The sequence below is a fragment of the Pseudochaenichthys georgianus genome, chromosome 22, assembly GCF_902827115.2.
Source record: "Pseudochaenichthys georgianus chromosome 22, fPseGeo1.2, whole genome shotgun sequence".
NCBI classification, from domain to species: Eukaryota; Metazoa; Chordata; class Actinopteri; order Perciformes; family Channichthyidae; genus Pseudochaenichthys; species Pseudochaenichthys georgianus.
Genome location: NC_047524.1, coordinates 22,232,114 through 22,238,113, shown reverse-complemented (window position 1 = coordinate 22,238,113; position 6,000 = coordinate 22,232,114).

The window sequence follows — 6,000 nt, the reverse complement described above, 5'->3', positions numbered from 1 at the left end:
TGCAATGTAATGTAATGTAATGCAAAACCCTCTATACTCTAGACAGCGTCCCCGAGCACCCCTGGGTAAATTACCGTACAGCCAATTACAATGCGTGACGTCATTACGTCGTGACGTTACTGTTAAGAGACGGACCCCGAACACATATGGTACCCCAAACACATATGACACCGGCGCAACGCTGTGTGCTCTCGCTATCTGAAGTTTGGTTGCTAGGTTACTAGCTGGGTGTTTTCCGATAAAGGGCTGGGGGAAACAAAGTTAGTGATTACTGGTTCCATCTTGATTTATTTCAATATAAATTGTTTGGGGCAACTGAAAGAAATTCAAAGTGAATGGGAAGCGTCTCCGTTGAAGCACGAAACGCTGCCGTGTGGACGTACCGTTAGCGCCGGTACGGCCCGTCCACACGGCGGCGTGCGTTGAAGCTTCAACGCTTCTTCCCATTCACTTTGAATGGGGTGACGTCACGCTTAGCCGAACTGCATTGTGGTTCCGTCGCTTTGCCTCCGTTGCTCGCTTCGAAAGTTGAGAAAAGTTCAACTTTTCAAGCGTTGACGGAAGCACCAGCCAATCAGAGCATATGCCAGTACAAGCACTAGCCAATCAAACCGCGTGCTTGTGTGTCCGGGGCGGGAGATTAATGTGATTGGTTGTTGGTCACGCACCAGACATGCCCACCGGCAAGCTTCAATTTGCACAGCGATGCTGCCGTGTGGACGTTAGGGCTGAACGATATATCGTGTCATGGCGATAACCGCGATATGCGCATGCGCGATATTCACACCGCAGGGACGTGCGGTTTTACGTGCAATAACCTCTTAAGCACGGCGGTCCCCCCAGTGGACCCCCCCCCCCCCCCCACAGTTTTGTTTCCAGACTGTGAGAAACGCAATATATATCGCAGGGGGAAAAAAAAATCGCAATGTCAGTTTTTTTCAATATCGTGCAGCCCTAGTGGACGTTACGTTATGCCGTGTTATGCATACCCACTGCACCTCGCGGGAGCGCGCACAGCGTAAAGCAAAAACTCCCAGACATTTCAATGATTTGTACGGCAAAGTTAGGTTTGGAAACAATATAATTTCCTTTTTGGCGGGCATGCATAACACGACATAACACCGGAGCCTCGCTGTGGGGAAGCTTTGGCGCTGTTCCGAGTTTGTTCTAATCTGTCAAAATTACGGACTGCTTTCAGATTGTTACGTCATAGTTTAAAGAAAATCGTCATAGACGGAACATTTTCGGTTAACGCGACCTCTGGTCCATGCTGCGAATGGATCTGGCCCTTCCTACATCCAGGACATGGTTAAACCGTACACCCCAGCACGTGCACTTCGCTCTGCATCAGCCAAACGACTCGCTGTACCCTCGCTGCGAGGGGGACCCAAGTTCCCATCAGCAAAATCACGTGGGTTTGCTATCCTGGCTCCAAAATGGTGGAATGAGCTCCCCATTGAAATCAGGACCGCAGAAAGCTTACACACCTTCCGGCGCAGACTGAAAACTCATCTCTTTCGACTCCACTTCGAGCGATAGAATGACTAACAAAGAACTGCTAACAGAGCACTTATATACTAATAAAGGACTGGCTTATCTATAGCCAGTTGAGTAGCACTTGAAACGATTGGCTCTTTGAAACCTGATGTTCTTATATGATTCTGTTTTCCTCAAGGTTGTGTCCTCCTGGTCGAATGTACTTATTGTAAGTCACTTTGGATAAAAGCGTCAGCTAAATGCAATGTAATGTAATGTAATGTAATGTCTGATGTGTGACTTCTCCAGACTCTCCACCTTTATTCTGAGGAAGAAAACATCAGAGCCATGTTTTTCAGTTTACATGACTCATTTCCTCCTTAGTTGACAGAAGTAATGCTAATTGTAGATTTGCCTAGCTGGAAGTGTTTAATGTAGACTTTACACCCAATTAGAAATGAGAGAAATTAAGAGGACACTGATCGTTTAGCACTTTTCCTACAAGAATATTGTGAGTAAGTACTCAGTTACATTCCCCTTTAGCTCCTTGCCCAATGGAAGTAGCTAGCAGCATTAGCTTCACAAATCGGCCCATAGCAAAGTCGCTCAATTGGAAACAAATACAGCCGCTTCATAGCTTTAAGTAAAGTTAATGCATTCATGTAAAAGGGGTTTCATGCTTACCTCATCGTTATACAATTCTACAACAGGTCGCTATAGCCTAGCTTATTAGCTAACCTATTTAATGTAAGCATTTATGTAGCATTAGCTACTAGCCATAAACATAGAACAGGGGAAAACAGCAGTCCTCAAAGATTATAATTTGTAGCACGTCACTCCTCAGAGAGGTTTTACATAGGTTGAATTCCCCCGATAAAAATCTTTGCGCATGTTTTGATTTAGCTGTGTATCCAAAGCGATTCTCACTTTGTTAGTTAAGTAATGCATTTTTGACACCTTGAACTTAAATATCCTGGGATGCCCTATATACCCTTAGTGGCTAGGCCAAGTAGAATATTGTCTATGATATCTTTCATTGAGGAGGATATGGATGTTTTGCTGTTTTTGGCGCCGCAGTGGGTGTGCATGTGTTTGTGTGTGGACATACATTCCTTTTGTGCGTCAGGTTGGCTTCCCCCATTAGCTAGCACATTTCAGGGCCAAAGGAGAGCTGATTAGGGGTCCTGGCAGCGAGGGGATTATCACGCTGGGTCAGACTGTACCCTGCTGGTGTCCACTGAGGAATGCAGGCAAATAAACCCTATCAGTCCGCCAGTCAGTCGGCCATGCAGAGAGTCATCCCATCTGCCTGTCAGTCATCTGCCAGCAAGGCAATCAGCCAGTCTTCACATGAGATTAGTTTAGCTTTCTATCAGCAACAATTATTGATTAGGAACTTTGTGTTCTCCTGAACTCACTGCCTGGCTCTCACACACATATCCAACATGATCATATATTTGCTGGATGACATAGAAGAAACCCTACCTCTTATCTGCTGACCTGTTTTGTCTATTTTTCAGCAAACAGTCCCTTCTGTTCGGGCAATTATGGTTAATAGACCTTTGAAAGAAGTTTGGTATTTTCATATGGGGGAGAAGGTCCCGCCAGGGGGAGAGGGGTTGAATATAGCACTCAATATGACGCCTGGTTCAACTCAGTCTCACGGCATTTCGTGTTATAGTCACGACATTTAATCTATTGATTCGTGTTCACCAACACGACTTTGGCCTTTTTTTTTCATGTCACACAGAACGATTTTAAAAGCAATGTATTTCTATTGGTAGTAGGCTTGTTTGAGACGAGCAAGACCGACGCAGACCTGCGCAATTGCGATCGCCGTCTTGCTAGTGCGTTGCATGATGGTTAGTCATTTTGTCCGACTTGCTCTGGAGGCTCGCCTACATGAGACGTTGAAATCTTGCGGGACAAAGACGCCCGCAGACTTGAGAGCGAGGCGCGGCGGCACAGTTTCTCTCCACGGGCTGCGGAATCGAAATGCTTGATGGGAAACGACTCGCTGGTATCTCGAGCTGAGCGCTCATTGGTGGTTTTTACCCCGTGCTGGTGATGAAACTCTCCAATTGGCTCCGCAAAAGTTTGTTGTTGTTTTGTGTCAGTTTTACGTCGCCACTTCCATTCACATTTTTCATAATTGTTCCACAATGTTTATCATCATGAAATTAATATCTATATATGTTATACTATACTTGCACTGCTTACCGTTTTCCCAGAAGCTAATATAGATGTGAGTATCATAGAAAGGAAAAAAGAGTGGCAAATAAATGAAGTGGGAATTAAAACGAGTACCTGAACAAAAAGTATTACAATTACCTCAAAATGTATTCAGATGGATCTAAGAAGCAAGAACGCGTGGGGATAGGCATGTATATACCAGAATTCAAAATATCAATCTCAAAACGAGTGTTACATAACTTATCAGTTTATACAGCAATTATTGGGCTGCAATTGGTTGAAAAGGTCAGATAGGGTGGTGATATGCACAGACTCACTATCTGCTTTGGAAAGCATACAGTCGACAATAACTGTTAGAGAAGATTTAATTATTGAACTTAACCACTGCTTATTGAGACTTCAGAGAAGGGGAATCTATGTCCAGTTATGTTGGGTGCCTGCACATGAGGGGGTTCAAGGTAATGAGCATGCTGATAAGTTAGCAAAAGATGCGTTACAGAAGGATAGCAATACCAGTTTCACTTGGAAAAGGAGAAGGAAAAGCAATAATTAAGAAGAAGAGTATGGAAATATGGCAGAAAAGGTGGGAGGAAGATCAGAAAGGGAGGAGATACCACAAGTTACAAAAATCAGTCATAATAAAGATCTATACAGAAAGGAACAGACGGGAGGAGATCACAATCACTAGACTCAGACTGGATCATACAGGATTAATCGGCACAATGTTTATAATGGTAAAAAGCGAAGTTGAAGAATGCAGGTGGTGTGGAGTGAAAGAAAATGTGGAACACATCATATTACACTGCAACATGTACAAAACAGAAAGGGAAAAACTAAGACAGAGTCAGAGAGGCAGGAAGGGAGTGGAGTCTGATGGGGATACTGGGAACAGAAGGTGAGGGGGTAAGAGCTATCGCGAAGGCCATTCTTAAGTATTTGAGTGAAACAGGATTGATTGGAAGAATTTAAAACAACGCACATACAGTGGTATAATTCCACAAGTGGTGATAGGATGATATTGGTGATACACACTCTTGTACAGTAGGTGGCGGTATGCACCTTGAAGTTGTTTTCAATCCGCCAAAAACCGAGAGAAGAAGAAGAAGCCGACTCCGAGTACGCTTGCTTGGTAGCACATGTCTGTCGAGCATCTTGCTTCAGAAGCGAGGCAAGAATACGGCATTCGGAAAACAAAGGGTGTTTCTCAATCGCGAGTACGCTTGCTTGGTAGCACATGTCTGCCGAGCATCTTACTTCAGCAAGAATACTTCCTGGCATTCGGAAAACAAAGAGTGGAACAGGCGAGCAAGTGTGCAGGTGTGCGTCATATGAGAGGCCCCGCCTTACATTTTCCACCACAGATTTGGGGAAATTGGTCCGTGCGCAAAGCATTGTGGGGATTTTAAGACCGCGGAGTCTACACATGTGCAGCCTCGAAATGTCTCCTAACGAAGTACGCCGGGCTCGGTAGATTTCCAAGTATGCTGGACATTGGAACAGTACTTCGGCGGCACTCGATGACGTAGTATGCTTGAAATAGTGGCTCTGCAGCAGCTTTACTCGCGATTGAGAAACACCCCGAGACTCCGATCTGTCCGACTTCAGGCAAGCTTTTTGAGACCTCCCCCGGCTGCAATCGGCTATTCTCGTCTACTTTCGAGGCGAGCCGCAGCTAGTCTCAAACAAGCCTAGTGTGTTTTGTGCCTGCAACACGTCTTTTTGTCCGGTCGGGTCTTGGAAGACCGGAAGCTGTGTGGTTCATAAAAACATGTTCTTACTCAATATCAAGCCATGATTATTGTTTTTAATTTTAAATCATATAATGTCGGACTATTTTTGCCGTCAATGAGGAAAATAAATGGGGCTCAGAGCCTCAGAATACTGAAATTTGTATTTTTTAAATCTTTTTTCCTTCTAATTTGTTATTCTTTTCTAAATAACACACTCTTATTTACTCAACAATAACACATAATTATCCTTGTTTTTATTTATTTGTTTAATTCTATAATCTCTGGCATTTTTGGCGTCCGTCAGGAACTGAATTTCAAAATAAAATAACCGGAAACAGACGTAGGCCTATATGGGACATTTTGAGCATCATTGCGATACATACCCACTGAACTGATTACCCAAGATCCTCAGCTATGGTGTAAGCTCGGTGATTGGATGTTTTAGCCGCAATGCCCGTTGGGATATGGTGTTAATGCAATATGAAATCGGAAAAACATTTCTGAGTTAGGATGGCCGAAGACACTACACTACCCATAATCCTCAGCTATCATTTGGAACTACAGTCCTGTTGCTTGACAAACCCCGTGATTAGTCCTCAAG